The sequence below is a fragment of the Notamacropus eugenii genome, chromosome 5 (genome assembly GCF_028372415.1).
Source record: "Notamacropus eugenii isolate mMacEug1 chromosome 5, mMacEug1.pri_v2, whole genome shotgun sequence".
NCBI lineage: Eukaryota > Metazoa > Chordata > Mammalia > Diprotodontia > Macropodidae > Notamacropus > Notamacropus eugenii.
The window spans coordinates 294,634,282-294,651,467 of NC_092876.1; the positions used below are offsets into that span (position 1 = coordinate 294,634,282).

Genomic DNA, 17,186 nt, shown 5'->3' on the forward strand with positions numbered 1-17,186 from the left:
TGAAGAAAATATAACAAAGTTTGGAGGTACAAGTAGAGTAGTCCTCAAAAGAAATATGTATTAGTAAAGTACAAAAAGATTAAGAGAACATGCAATTAAAAACATATAACATTAACAAACCTAAAATAAAAACAAAGGGGAAAATCTTGAAAGTGAAAGAAAAATAAAAAGGCATTAGAAATGAAAAACAAAAGCTTAAAATTGACTTTTAGCCAATTTAAGAGGAAAGTCAATCAAAATTTTTAAATGACCAAGGTGAATTCACAATGAATAAAGAACAATAGAAGTATTCAAAAGTACCATACTCAATTTTACATGCAAAAGAGAGAATTCCAAGGAAAAATGATTAACTGCAAATTTATCAAATACTAAAATTAGAAAAAAGGAAGAGATACCTATGAAGCTCAGAAAGAGAAAGTGAAGCTGTAAATGAACTAACAGAGGGAGGAAAAACCATCCTTGGTACAGATAGATTTACAAGTATATTTTATGAAATACTGGGTTTACAAATTTATTTTATGATTAAAGAGTAATTAATAATTTGCATGCCACAAAAATTACTCTAAATAAATGTAAAGGTACTCTTTTTTTTTTTTGAGATAAATATGGTACTATTAGCCATGCTAAGGAGAAAGCAGAAATATATGGACCAATCAAAGTAATTAAGATTCCATTAAAATCCTAGTTTAAAAAAAACTACAGCAATATATACAAAATAAAATTATTCACTAGAACTAAAAGTTTGACTTATAACAAAGATTCGTGAACAGGTCAACATTAGAAAAACAATAGCTTCATTGTTCATATAAAACAAAAACCACATGATTTTTATCAATAGCTGCAGAAAAGGCCTGTGGTACAAGGGCCCCTTTTTGATTTGATAAAAAACAAATTTACTCTAAAAGCATGATGTAGCATTATTTGCAAATATAAAGTATTCAAAGCTTTCCCAAGAGGGGTGAAAAAGGAATGTTCCCTCTTTCCACTACTGTATAATAGTTTTAAAAATGCTCATGACAGCAGTAAGATAAAAGACTTTAGTGTCATAAATGTGTGAAAAAGAACAAGTAAAACTATCCCTATGTGCAGAAGGGATAATGTCTGAATTAGAAAATAATAGTTTCCACAAAGAAATGAAATGATTATGATTACTTATGAGTAAGATGGAACAATAAAAAATAATATTCATGAAAATATTTCTGTAGAAAACAATAATAAACTGCATTCAAAGTAACTGTAAAAAGTTAAACATGGACCAAAAGAAGAGACAAAAAGATGTCTTTCTTTGAAGAAGTCCAGGATTATGGATGTGTGCAAGTCAGATATTTTTGGTGTATTATTAACTCAGAATTGCTTCCCCCCCCCTTTTTGAGGGAACGGTGTTAAGAGAAGGGAAAAGAAGAGTAACAGACTGGAAAATGTAGGTGATGTGATAACAAAAAATAACAATAACTTTTTTTAAAATAAAGGAGAACTCATTGTGAGTGTCAAACTTGTTATATCTGGAAACAAATGACATAAGACAAAATACAAATAAATGCTTTTTTAAAAAGAAATATCATAAATTTCTTAAAAAAACTATCACAAATAAAGTTTTATGTAGGAATCCACAGAATAAGTCCAAAAAGTTAGCAGTCTTACATTTTCATATAAAGTATTTGTATGCCTAAGTTTGTATGTTACCTCAATAATACCATTTCTTTAAAAATGCAGGTTCTAGACAGTCAGACTTAATTCCTGTAATTCATATAGATTAACAAAAGTTAATGAAGTGAAATCAAGATAAATAAGGATACTAGGTTACCAACATGATGACACCTTTATGTCTTCTTAACTTTGATTTTGTGTAACTACTTAATTCACCCAATGGGTAACAATACAAGAATTCAATATATGATACTACTCTCTAATCACCACCATGGAAGAGCAAACGAACCATCAAAGTGCAAACTAGAAATTGTTCTACTGGTTATAGGATTTTAACGCTATTATCTATGCTGTTTTCATTTGTTTATTTTAAAACCGAGGTTAAACTCATATTATAGGGCAAAAAAACCTGTCTAGAACACTAGCATACTTGTGACTTCATCAACATGGATATCCCTTTCAACAACAACAGCATTCTCTAAATGCCCATCCATGTAACTCTCCTCATGACTACCCAAAATTCACTAAAGGTTTTACTCCCTGTGACAAGGCCTTCTTCAAGCTGTCCTGCCATCATGGGAGACAACACACAGGATCTCCCTGGCTCTCATCCCCTTACAAAAACCCATATTCTTTCTTTCAATCTTTTTTTTTTTGATGACATCTTTTACTCCAGTGCTTTTTAATTTCTTGTTTGTGATATATGATAGCCCACTCATGTCCACTAGAAATCTTTTCAATTGCCCCTCATTTGATCCTCAATATTTCAGTTCTTCATAGTGTTTTCAATGTCTCATAGACACACATCAGCAACAAGAGAAAAATAGGTTTTTATTTCAGGAGGCTATTTGGGGTTATTAAAACATCAAAAATTTCCAATTTCCCAAAAGTAATCCAAACTTCTCTCCTATTTAATTTTCATGCTAATTTATTGCTTATTTAAGTGTCTGAATTGCAATGATACACACACACACACACACACACACACACACACACACAAACATACTAGTTATCTATTCAAAAGCATGGCAATCAACATTCATCTACTTGACTTTATTTTCTGTATGGATATCTGAGTAATAATGTAAGCATAATCCTGTATTTCCTTTAGGGCACTGAATTATTTCTGGGATTAATAAAAAATGAGGGGAGAAACGGCATGCAATTAAGACAAGTACAATCTGACCTTTTTAAAAGGGCTGCTGATTAGAAAAATGAGAAAGAGAAGGAAAGACATCGATGGGTTTTGCAAAAAGGGACAAAAAAATTCCTTAGTACAACAGTTCACCTATGTGCTAAACTGAGAGGGATATCAATTAAGGACAATGTCAGTTTAGACTATAAACTCACTTCAAATACATTAGGACAGTTGGAAGCATATGATGCTTTGTAACAGAAGCAGTAGAAAGATAAAAGTTTCAAGAATGCTCAGTTGGATTTCTTGCAAAGCTAAGTCATTCCAAGGTCATTTAAGAATCAAATCTGGGAGACAGGTCTATTATTTATAGATTTATCATTCAAAATTACTGACAAGGAAGCAAGTAGTATTGAAAATGTGAGAACTGGAAAGGCACCTTGTTTTAATATTTGGTCCAATCCTCATTTTATAGATAAGGAAAATGAAGCTCAGAGGAGGGACATATATGCTTTGAAAATCCTAGGAGTACATAAGAAAATCTATTTACTCTAATACAGTAATGATATTTTTTCAAAAGAAAGCTATCCTTGAAGGCAAGACCTGTTTTTCATGTTTGTCTTTATGTACCCTATATATAGTAGGCCCCTTAATTAATGGCTGTTGAATTGGGGTTTATTTTAAGTTATAAAGGAACTGGCTATTCCTTAAGGAAACTACTATAAAGTACAATGAAAAATATTCACCATAAAGACTAGAAAAATGGCTCTTAAACTTTTTTTGTGTCATAGATACTCCCTCTCCAAATCCCTGGCTTTGGTAGTCTTATGAAACACTATGAACAATGTCTCAGAATGTTTTTAGATACATAAAATACTAAAAAGGAAGACAATTATATTGAAATAAAGATGTATTCTTTTTCTCTCATAGTTTATGGACCCATGAAATCTACCCCCCAGATCCCTTTGGGGAGTGTGCAGATCCTAGGTTAAGAATCCTTGGCCTAGAATAAGAAGAAAATGTTGCCTAAGAAAAAATCCAAGTGTCTACATAACAATCTGTTCCTCTAATTCTAAGCAGTGCTATTATTTATCTGTTAAAAAAAATCAGCTTTATGAGGCATACTCAGTTCAAGAGAGAAAGACCAGCAGGTACCTTTCATAGTTTTAAATGTTGTTTCCTCTGATAAACCACAAACAGCTAATTCCGAATTTTTTATTTGAAGTTGAATAATTTTGAACGCAGGATTGTCTGTAGGGGTTTAAAATTAAAAATCACAATTACTGACATAGTATTGTAATCTTAAAATATAGATTTTTCACAGAATGTTTTAAAAAGTTCAGTCTTAGAACCAGGGGAAAATGGCATAGTACATGCTCGGTTTAAAAAGTCACTTAGGACACAATAAATATCACAATTTATGTACTCCTGTTTCCATCACATAATCATAGCACAACATATGTACAGCCAATAAAAACTGGCTTATCTTAGTTTTAAACACAGAACTATTTCACTCAAGACTATGCCATCTGTCAAAACAAACTCTTCAATTAAAAAAAAAATAAGATTTAAAATCACAGCAGTGACCTGAAACATGAACAGCTCTTAAACACTTTGAATTTTAAAAAGTAACTTTTAGTTGTCTGCAATCCTCCTCCATCCTTCCAATTGTCATGCCACTAAGGTAAATTGTATGACTTTCTTATGAATGAAGACATTTAAGTAGTGTATCCATTGCAAGATTTACTTTAATTAATATTTAAGAGGATTCAGGGATGGGGAACCTGCAGCCTCAAGGACACATGTGACTCTCTAGGTCCTCAAAGCAGCCCTTTAACTCAGTCCAAGTCCTACAGAACAAAGCCTTTTATTATGAGGATTTGTTCTATGAAGTTTGGATCTGGTATAAGGACTACATTCGAGAATCTAGAGGGTCATGTGGCCTCAAGACCACAGGTTCCTCATCCCTGGACAGACAATACTATTTTTTATTTCTATTGATGGTGTCTTGTATTTAATTATTTTTGAATTAAGTTTTATTACAAAGGTTTACATTCCTCAAGAATTTAAGGTTACCTGCAATACACCAATTTGACTTCTCAACCAAATTATTATAATAAAGCTGAAAGAAAAAGTACAATTGGTAAAGGGCAGTTAAGGGGCACAGTTGATAAAGTGCTGGGCCTGGAGTCACACAGATTCATCTTCCTGAATTCAAATCTGACCTCAAACACTTATATGACACTGGATGAGTCACTTAACCATGTTTGCTTCAGTTTCCTTATCCTTAACATAAGTAGGAGAAGTAAACGGCAAACCATTCCAATGTCTTTATTAAGAAAACTCCAAAATGGGATTTATGAAGGGTAGGACATGGTAGAAAATGAACAACAAAATTGGTAAAAATAAACAAATAAAGTGGTAATATAACTAATAAAAATATCCCTAACTTTACACTAATATGTTTCTGAAAAGAAACGGTAAAATAATTTTTGTAAACAGAAGTATTTTCATTAGTTTCAAAAATATTTCACTCCTGATTAATTTTCAATTAGCCTAGGTTTCACACACAAAATTAAAATTTCCTCCTTCTCCCCACATTCATTAAATATGCATTTAAATACTCTAGTAATGTTAAGGAAATTCATTTTAAAACAAATCCTCCTCATCCTCTACTATACAGATGTACACACACACACACACACACACACACACAATAAGATAGCTTTACCAATTACTTTCTCTTCTTACTCATTTTATCAGATAAATTCCATTTCAAAGTTAAATACAAAGAAAATCACTTATTTAAAAACATTTTTTATAGTCCATGTCTCTGATAAAGACCTCACTTATAAATTATATAGAGAACTGAGTCAATTGTATAAGAAACAAGTCATTTCCCAATTGATAGTCAAAGGATATGAATAGGCAGTTTAGAGAGGAAGAAATTAAAGTTATCTGTAGCCACATGAAAAAAATGTTCTAAATCATTATTGATTAGAGAAATGCAAATCAAAATGACTCAACATAGCAACATCTATCAGGATTGGTTAACATGGCAAAGCAGGAAAATGATATATGTTAGAGAAAATGTGGGAAAATTGGAACACTAATGCATTGTTGTTGGGAGCTATGAATTGGTCCAACTATTCTGGAGAGTGATTTGGAACTATGCCCAAAGAGCTATAAAATTGTGCCTGTCCTCTGACTCAGCAATACCACTTCTAGGGCTGTATTCCAAAGAGATCACAAAAACGGGAAAAGGGTCCACATGTACAAAAATATTTATAGCAGCTCTTTTTGTGGTGTCAAAGAATTGGAAATTGAGAGGATGTTCATCAATTGGGGAATGACTGAACAAGTTGTGGTATATGAATGTAATACAATACTACCGTGCTATAAGAAATGAGCTGGCAGACTTCAGAAAAACCTGGTAAGACTTACATGAACTGATGCAGAGTGAAATGAACAGAACCAGGAGAATATTGTACACAAGAACAGCCACACTGTTCAATGACAGATAAAACTCCAAAGGACTCATGATGGAAAATGCTATTCACATCCAGAGAAAGAACTTTGGAGTCTTAATTGCAGGAGGAAGCACAGTAATTGCTCTCCTTTTCTTTTCTTTCTTCTTTCACATGTTTACTCCCACTAGTTCTAACTCTTCTTTACATGATGACTAATGTGAAATTATGTTTAATATCCACGTATAAGTAAAGCTTGGGGAGGAGGGAGAAAATTCACAACTCAAAATCTTATAGAAGTGAATGTTAAAAACTAAAAATAAATTATTTTAAAATGCATTATCTGTTTTAATAGTGGAAAAAAACTGAAACAAAGTTTGAGCCCAGTAACTGTGGAATGGCTAAATAAAATGTGCATTTTAATGTAAAAAAATCATTTATTTATAATGTAATTTCTTCCTAGAAGAAATGAAGTAAGTTTTTACATGATCTTAAAAATAAAATGGTAACTGTAGAAGAAGGCATGGGATATATAAAGAGCTTTAGAGAAAAAACTGTAAGGAGAATAAATAGTTTTAGTACAATACTCGTACAACCTTCCTCAACTAACAGATTCCTTGAAATTTAAATCTGACAAAGAAAGGACGATGACTCCATGAGACAGGAAATATTAGAACTGAATCAATTTTGTGGGCAGTGGTATAATAAAACTGGCCATCTGGTATATCTTACCTTCTACTACATAACCAGCCCACCCTCCTTTTTTCAGATACACGCCCTTGACAATGGTTTGGGTTTTTGGTTGTTATTGCTGTTACATCTTACACAGCAATCAACACTTGTCAAGTTTTATGGCCTACAAATGTCCAATTCTTACCTCCACTGCCCTTTGTATTATTTACAATTTTTATTCTTTGAAATGCATAAGGTTTCATGAATCACTGATATCTATTATCACTGAGAGAATTCTAACATGAAAGACAGATTGGTGTATTGGAATTACTGAAAGCCCTTAATGCAACCAGTCTTCTCTCCAAGTCACTGTCCACATGCAGTACCTGTCCCAAGATATATATAACAAAGAGCTAGCCATTCAATTGGTATAATTTTAGCAACATCCATTTTTCATTCACTTGTTTCTTCCTATGTGGAATAACAAACAAATCTCTTCTAGATAGCCAGAAACCTCCTGAAAACCCTGTTTTATTAAAAGGCACAATGTCATCAGCAAAGAGCAGAATATGGAAGACTTTACTATCTGCAGAGTATCGCTCTTTCATTTGGACTCTATGCAAGGCATACTCCAATAATCTGAAAAAATTCTGCAAGCGTATGCTCATTTTCAAATGATTACACAGACTATGAAGGAAAACTATAAATACCATAAGCTCATAAACAGTGAAAAAGAGAGAAAAGAAAAACAACATTATAGGATCACAGTTAATGAATAAGTCTTCTGCATTAAGGAAGGAAAATTATGTGTGGAAGTGACTTTGTTCAATTCAATTAACATGTTAAATGACTACTATTAAAATCAAAACTGAATGCTGCAAAACCATGATTATGCTTAGCACCAAAGAGAGGACCACAAATAATAAATGCTTAAAGGATATGAAGAGGTAATATTCTAGAGAAGATCTTAGGTATCAATAGTCATATAAAAAATACTCCAAATTATAAATAAGAGAAAAATGCAAATTAAAGTAACTCAAGGATCCAAATCATAGTCTTCAGATTCATACGCTGACAAAAAAAAAAGCAGCAAATGTTAAGAGGGGCCATGGGAAAACAGGCACATTAATACAGAGTTGATAGAACTGTGAATTTCTCCAGAAATTCTGGAAAACAATTTGGAAATATTACTGTGCATTCCCTTTGGCCCAGCAGTACCACAACTAAGCATATATTCCAAAGAAATTTATTTTAAAAGGCTCATATAAGCAAAAATATTTGTAACAGTTTTTTGTAGGAACTGGAAAATAAGGCAGTACCCATAAATTGGAGGATGGCTAAACAAATGATGGTATACAGATGTATAAAGTATTATTATGACTTAAGAAATGACAAAAGGAAAAGATCCAAAGAAATTTAGAATGACTTGTTTAAACTAATCCAGAATGATGTGAGCAGAACCAGAACAACAATGAAAAACTTAACTCTGATCAATGGTAATGACTAAATTTCAGAGGACCCACAGCAAAGCACCTTGACAGAGGGGGTGACAAATTCAGGGTGCATAATAATATTTTGGTCATGACAAACGTGAGAATTTGATTTCCTTAACTACTTGTTACAAAGATATTATTTTTTTTAACAGAAAAGGGGTGGAAAAAATCATGGCTACTAGAGAAAGAGAAAACTGGCACTGCTGAAAGAATGATAATAGAAGAGGGGCTTACACAAATGACAGTGGGAAAAAAAAGCAACCAACAGAAAATGCTGACTATGAAAGACTCTCATTTTCCAAAGATCACTTGTTAGCAAATGCAATCAAAGGAATGTGAAGGCATTAACACAAAGGCAAAACTACAAACTAGCAAATAAGGAATTTAATGATCAAATATAAAAAGTAGAATTGATAAATATAGTAAAAATTCTAGTAGTAGAAACTATGATATTCCATTGCTATACTGAAAATTAGAAAAATAAGTTATGAATGTGCCCCTTAAGATACTTAATCTTTATGAAAATCCCAAGTTATAAATGAGCTACATTCTTTTTCCAAACTTCATCAATAACCTCAATATTTTCAATACCCATGAAGAAGTAACTAGGAGCTATTTTATTCTATTTTTTTAAAGCAACAAATGCACTGAAGATGAACATCTGAAAAGAAGTGACCAGCAGTTTAGGTGCTCGAAATTATATGAAGTCTTACTGAAGGAAACGGAGATGTTAAACTTGGAGGAGACATAGGTGGGACATAGGAGTCTTCAATCGTGGGATTAGATTTGTTCTTCATGGCCCCAGAAGTTAAAAAAAAAAAAAAAAAAAAAAAAAGCTGACATGTGGCAGATTTAGACTTAATATAAGGAAATCTGTCAAAAGAAAAGCAGTCATTCTGAGCCAAATTACCAATAGCCAGGGTTCATAACTACAGACGTCCTGCCATTGAACAATCGGTAATAATTCTCTTGAGGCCAGCCATTCAACCATTTCTGAATCCATCTAACAATATAATCATCTAATTTACATTTCTCCATCTCACAAAACTGCTATGTGACACTTTCAGTTAAAATTTCAGTAAACAATATGTACACTACTGCACTCATCTAGCAGTTTAGTAATCCTGCCCCCTCTTCTCCCCTTCCAAGAAAGAAAATAAGGATACACCTGGAATTACCTGTTCTTGATGAAACTATGAAGATTACCTCTGTAATTAATTCCCCTTTCTAGATGGTCCCTGTCTAATAACAAGCATATGAAATCTTATATGAACTTGTTTCATGTGCATGATTATTTTTATCCTCGAAATTCAATTTAATTATGTTAAGATAGTATCATAATGTAAAGTTTCACAGAATCACAAAGTATCAGAATTAGAAGTGAACCAAGTGACTAATGTGGAAATATGTTCAATATGATTGTACACATTTAACTTTTATTAAATTGCTTGCTGTCGTGGAGAGGGGTGCAAGGGAGGGAGAAAGAAAAAATTTGGAACGCATAATTTGGAAATCTTATAAAAGTAGATGTTGAAGATTATCTTTACATGTAACTGGAAAAAATTAAAATACTATTAAGTGGGGGGGTGGGGGAGAGAGAGAAGTGACCCAAGGCTAACCTAATCCCTATCTAAAAAAGAACTCTTTATGCCACTGGAGAAGAGGTGTTTTATCTAGACTTTTGTTTGATGACCAGAATGTAGTAAGAGGGCGCATACTGAGTCAGCCCCTTCCATTTTTGGATAGTTTTTGTTATTAGCAGGTCTTCCCCATATATTAAGTCTAAACCTGCCACTTTTTAACTTCTTTTGCTTCTAAGACCAAGCAGAACAAGGTTAATCTATTATAGAATTTTTACAAGAATCAAAGACATGCTCATTGTTCTAGTCCCACAAATTATGTTCTTTTAACTTTTTCCTTTTTTGGGGGGACGGTATAAGGATAACTGTCCTCCAATATTGTAGTACCTCTCCCATTTTTCATGGTCTTTCAAATATTACTGACACTGGGCTATAGTAATCACATATGTCAAGTTTTTCAATACCCATGGATTTAGTTTATCTGGGCCAGGTGACCTCAATTCAAAGGCAACTAGATACTCCTTTAGTATTTCCTTACTTATCCTGGTATCAATTCCCTAGTCATTTTTCTTTTGTCATTTCCAGTACGCAGGCCATTATTCTTTGAGAAGAGAAGCAAAACAAGTTAAGTAGCTGTCTTATCTGCTGTCAAGTGTAATCATTCCATCCACTTCAAGAAAAGGTCCTATTCCTTTTATCCTTTTTATCCCAATATAGATTAATTTTTTAACTGAATATACCTTTTCAATATATAATACTACCTCATTCTCCTTTTTATTTATCCAGTTTCTTCTGAAAAAGGTACACAAATTATAGGCATATTTTAGCCATGGGTTTCATCTCATCAAGTCAGAGTTACAAATGAGATTGGGCATTTGGATATAAATGTTTAAATTCAGAGATTTTACTAACTGGCATTTAATCTAAGATTTTAGATTCCTATGAACTTAACAGCTGTCTCAAAAGAATAGCTTTTCATTGTATCTATTCACTACTGTACTTAGCCTGAAATAGGTGGTCTTTTTCTAATCACTTTTGGTTTAAAGCCCTTTTGTTCTGATTAACTACAATATTACTGTAGAAAAATCTATAAAAGATACAAATTGTTTTTTCAAAAACTAAAGAGAAAAGATAAAGACACATAAATTTTCTGTAACTGTAACAAAACTATCTGAACTCTCACTATAGTTAACTAAACTAGTTCCCAGTTGTATGACCAATATTAAACTATAAGAAACTCACTGGGTCATAGTAAACCCACATCCAATGTAAACTTCAATTAGTAAGAGAAGTAATGATTCCATTCAGAAACCAGGCAGGGGAACAGTTAGGCAGACTTCTGCTTTCCGGCAACCTATTCTTTAATGAGTTGCTACTATATACCCAAATATTACTAATAATTTTTAAAAATAATTTATTACAGACCTATTATTATGTACAAGGCACTAAACTGGATAACAATATGCTTAAGAGGTCTTTTTAATTGGAAGTGTGGTAGAATAAAAATATAATTAAAAGTTTTCAAAGTTAGAAATGTATTTGGAAATCATAGGATTCAAAACTGGACAGGACCTTTAAGGTCATCTAGGCTACTACCACTTAATTATCTAGATGAGAAATTTGAGGCCCAAGAACATTAACTGGCTTGCCTAAAATTACTTAAACAGTAACCTCCAAATTCAGGACTATTTTTTGCCTCACCAAAGTGGGAAATGAAGCATGTACATACACACCAAGGGCCAGTTAGGTGGTGTAGTGGATCGCTAGAGTGCCAGATCTGGAGTCACTGAAGACTCATCTTTCTGAGTTCTAATTAGGCCTAGATTCTCACTATTTGTCTGACCCTGGCAAATCATTTAACATCATTTGCCTCAGTTTCCTCATCTGTAAAATGAAATGGAGAAGTAAATAGCAAACTACTCCAGTTTCTTTGCCAAGAAAACCCCCAAATAAAGTCACAATGAGTCAGATAACACTGGGGAAAAAAAGAAAAAACGATCAACCGAATACACACATAGAGACAAGACACACTACGAGATGACAATTTACAATATGTGTGGAAATAAGAGAACCCAGGGATGAGTATTACTCCTACCTAAGAAGGAGAGATACACATCTGAGAAGCATGAAGTATGTACTTCTAAACTTCAATGAAACCAGATAAACTTATCCCATACATTAGGACTGAAAATCTTAAAAATCAAAGGAGCCCTCCCCTGACCTATCTAATCAACCAGAAACACACCTATTTCTCTAAGACTTGATTTCATATATATATATATATATATATATACATATATATATATATATATACATATATATATATATGTATATATATATATATATATATATATGAATATCAATTTACTTTCTTATTTTATGGAACTATCCCTCAAATCTGGCTCTTTTCATTGTTTGTTCTCAGAGATCTAGCCAAATTTTACAATGTGAAACATTACTATCACCATTTTAGTGATAGTAATGAAAAAGCACCATTTTAAGTAAGCAAACCAATAAAAATTTCATCTGTTTAAATTAAAATTTAATTAACCTCTCGTTAATAGTTTTAGCTCCATATCTTACACTAATAGATAGGCTACTTCCATTGGGAGGATAAATCAAATCCTCAATACATCTTTCATCCTGTGCCATTATTAGATATCCTTTCAAGAGGATCAAGTCAACACAGTACATGGCCATCTTCTGGTGTACCAAAATAATGTTCAAGTTGCCTAATTACTCTTTCATCCCGGATGTATACCAGACTACTTCCTTTTTTGGTTATTTTTAAGTAGTATTTTATTTTTTCCAGTTACACGTAAAAATAGTTTTTAACATTCATTTTTTATAAGACTTTTGAGTTCCAATTTTTTCTCCCTCCTTCCCTTCCCTCACTCCTCCCCAAGAAGGCAATCTAAATGTTTTTTGAAATGTTGTAGGAACTTTTGCTGTTCCTCAAGTTTTGGAAGAAAATCAATGAGGGATGGGGGGCGGGGAGAGGGGGGGCGGAGGCAGGGGAAGATAGCATGTCTTGATTTAAGTGTAAAGTGGATTTAAATGAGGCAAACAGAGTTGCACAAAGCCCACAGCTGCACTCTCTTCCAATCATCTAAGTCCAGTGGCAAGAAAAAGTCAGGATGACTGGCAATGGCCAGGGATGAAGTGGAAGACCTCGGCGGCTTCTATGTCTGACCAGTCTGCTCATGGCACAGGGGCAAGTCTTCACTTGCTTGGGGCAAATATACCCCTCCTTCACTGACAGATTTGAGGCCTCTTGATTGCCCTCAAGGCTAGTCTGTCTGTCTAGACTGTTTTACTGGAGTGTGGCTACCTGGACTCCTACAGTTTCTTGGAGCCACAGATGAAAGCTGGGTGAATCAGATATACACCAAAGGTGGATAAGCAGAACAGAAAAGGGCTGGGTAAGCCTTCACAGCAGAGGTACTAGTCCTCCCAGAACACCAGGGCCCCAATTAGTCAAGTGAATAACAACTCCTTGAGGGCAAGGGGACTATCTTACTTTTTTTAAAATCTGTATCATCCCCAAGACCTGATATATATGTAATAGGCCCTATATGAATGCTTGCAGATTTACTACTCAACAGAAAGCTATTAATATTAAATACTTTGGGTACTTAACATTTAAAAGTACATACCAATGCTTAGCAGAAAGATATTAAACCTCAGCCAAAATTCAAATTATAACAATTGCTGGTTTTAATATTGTTAATTTATACCTGAAACATCTAACTCTAGTTCAGTTATTTTTTAATGTAATATTTTGCACACTATTTAATGGTATTCAGAAATGGGATGGGCTGTCTTTGGGACATTATATTCTCTTTTCCCCTGAGGCAATCAGGGTTAAATGACTTATCCAGGGTCACACAGCTCAGGTCCAACTGACTCCAAGGCTGGTGTTCTATCTACAGTGCCACCTAGCTGCTACTCAGTACATCCTTTTTCAATGGCATTTGAACCAGTGTGGGTGGCCAACAATTAATCAGGAAACGTTGCTACATTAAGAGAGTAAATTACATAACACTACAAAGTCCCTTTCAATTCTAGTAGTGATGAAGCTAATAAATGGTGGTATTAGAATGATACCAGAAACTTTCAACACAAATGGTTTAAAAGTACAGATATGACTTCTAGTAATAAAGTGTCGGAAAATTATAGACATGGCAAACTGATGCTAGTTTAACCATATCAAGACACCAGACACAGTTCCAAATATCTGCCATAGCACACTGAGGCATTTATATAGCATGGAGCAATGCAAGGACAGGCCACAGAATATGGTTCAAAATCCCAGGCTGGCTACAAATAAACAGGAAACTCAAGGGTTTCAATTTCCTTATAAGTGAAGTTCCTTCTTTTTTTAGGTGGAAGGTGGAATTAGATCAACATTCCAAGGTCCCATTCAATTCTAAAATAATGGAAAAGCCTAAGAGTAGGTAGAATCAGAACAGAAAGTTAGATTTGACTAAACTTTAGTATGTTCACACTTAGAATTAACTTTTGATTTTCTCAACATACAAGACATGATAGGGACTACAGAAAAGATGACATTTTCAAATATTCTAACCAATCCTAGATTCCTCTACAATAGAGGTTCTAACCTTGTTATGTCATGGAACCGCCTCCTTAGGTAATGTGGAGAAAAGGACCCCTTTCTCAAATTAGTATTTTTAAATGCCCAAGATAGGATTTAGAAGGAAAATCAATTTACTGAAATAGTTACCAAAACAAATTCGAGGGGTTGTGCACCAGGCAAAGAACCATAGCTTTAGAACTACCTCAGGAAAAATGGAAAGACAGTATGACTCTTTATTTTAAGTGCATTTTTTGTTTAAAAGAAAATCTTAATATTAGGTTAGATTTTCTAATCTACTCTATCATTCTTCTGCTTTTTAAGGATGAGTTCATCCAATTCATATGCACACTTACAATTATTAGGTTTGTTCTCTTCAACACTTTGAGAGACAGTGTAAATGGGTAATTCCATATGCTTCATGACCCTCACAGGGAATGTCATAACAATGAAATCACAAATCTCAGCCAGGTCCAGAATCCTAAATCTTCTTTGTCCTAGGAAAAAAATAGTGGTTGGGGACAGGAGATCAACATATACTCCAAAGATATGAAAAGGTCTCAAATATATATATATTCACAACAGGCCTTAAAAATATTCACAAAAGCCCTTGAAGAAAAAAAAGGAAAGCAATGTAATATCCATGATGACCGAACAAAATATGGAACGTTATTGTATGATAGTTATAAAAGGAGATGGGGACTCAAAGAAATCAAGCAAAACTTTATATAAAAAATTGATAAAGAGGCAGAATCAGGAAATTAATTTTTACATAGAAATAGCATCATTGTAAAGAACTTTAAGCAACCTTGAAAGGCTTAAAAACTATGTGACCAATGCAATCAACAACCAATACTTCATAGAAGTGATGATGAAGCATACTTCCCACCATCTAATGAAGTGATGGGGCACTTCAGGTGTGGCCTGTGATGTGCATTTTTGAGCAGACCATGCCTACTGGTTACAAGAGGGTTTTTTGCTTTGTTTTACATGGGAATGGAAAGGGAAGGGATTCAGAAGAGGGAAAAAAAAATTATCAACTATAAGTCTAGCAGAAAAAGAGGGTCATTTAGGCACTTCTTGAAAAGAGGGAAGTTCAGAAGACAAACATGATAGCTTGACTATCCACACTGACTACAACAGTACAATGGAAAACAATAAAACCATTAAAACTTGAATGCTTCAAAAATGTAAAGACCAACCATTTCCCAAAAATACATGAGAAGGTACCTGCATTCTCCTTCTGTTTTTGCAGAAGTGGGAGGGATTATGAATTTGTATTACTGCATAAATTAAGCTTCTGTGATGTGGTCACTTTTTAAATTTTTTTAATGATTATAAAGGGTGGCTAGGGAAGGGGTAGGCTACATAGAAAATACATAGGTGATATAAAAAAGGCATCAACAGAATTTTTTAATTTTTAAAAGTTCAGATATATAAGAAAAATAATACTAATACCAAACCCATAAAGTTTTATAAAGCAAACTACAGTCCTGTATAATGAATACTGAAAAAAAAACATTTAAATAAGGTTCTAATAAAGTCTACAGCAATTTATCCAAACTATCAATTATTATCAAATTATCTTGATAAGTGCCAAGGATGCAGGATGATTTAACATTAGGAAAAAATACAACAGACCATATCAATAACAAAATAATAAAACTCATTTGGTTAAAAAAATGAATAATACTTTCTTTAACAGTACAGATCTAAACTGAAGAGCTAGGGTTATTTGTAATGGAGAAATACTAAAGACTTCCTTAAATAATCAGCTATAATATAATCATCTACTGCCATCACCATTTTTTTGAGATAGCCTTAAAGTGTTAGGAAAAGTAAAAAAAAAAAAAAAAAAAACAAAACAAATTTGGGAAATAAGAAGAAGCAAAGAGGAAGCAAAATTATCTCTAATAATTGATGGAGAAACAGTATGGTGTAGTAAAAGACCTGGCCTCACAATCAGAAGACCTGAGTTCAAGTCATGTAACTTGTCATGCCTCAGGAAGCTCAGAGCAAGCATTCATCATCCTTGATAGAGGGCATTTATTATTGCAATGAAATCTCATGGTTTTTTCCCTACACATATCCTCCAAAAAAATGATGTTTTAGAGGGGGGAAAAAGGCAGGACATAAACCTATAAAAGGCAAACATCAAGATTAAAAAAGAAATTTCATTCAAAATAAGAAAATGTATAAAATATCAGAGACTTAACCTACAAAGAAACACGGGTGTTTTTGTTGATGTTGTTTTAAAATGTGACTACAAATATAAACTCTTTACAAGAAAGAAGACTCATTGATCCTGGCAGGATCAAGCCGATGCTATGCCTTTTTAAATTTTAGCGACAAAACAAATTACCAAGTAGAACTGGACAAACAACAAAAATTCCTGCAGAGAAAAAAAAACGAAAAATTCAAGAGAAATCAATTAAAAATGGGAATGGAAAATAGTGTCCAGGATTACCAGATCTTAAAAAAGAGTAATCAAAACTATTTGATACTAAATTTAAAAATAGAAACAGGATCTAAAAATTATCAACCACAGTGGTGTAGTGTTTTATTATGACCAGAAACTCCCAAGCAGATTAACTGCCA

At 33.2% G+C, this 17,186-nt stretch overlaps 1 protein-coding gene across 4 annotated transcripts in view; it reads right to left on the bottom strand.

The window, feature by feature from the left end:
- Nucleotides 1-17,186, bottom strand: part of SPOPL (speckle type BTB/POZ protein like) — an 85,586-nt gene that overhangs the window by 34,357 nt on the left and 34,043 nt on the right. Inside the window, exons 2-3 of one of the 4 annotated variants that reach the window (XM_072613199.1) lie at nucleotides 14,945-15,085; nucleotides 3,938-4,033 (exon numbers count right to left, since the gene is read on the bottom strand). The exons of 1 other annotated variant lie outside the window; for it this stretch is intronic. The gene's annotated coding sequence lies outside the window, so the exon portion shown is untranslated. Of the gene's footprint in view, nucleotides 1-3,937; nucleotides 5,165-14,944; nucleotides 15,086-17,186 lie in introns of those variants that run through there. 2 more of the 4 variants (XM_072613198.1, XM_072613200.1) reach the window with 2 other exon arrangements.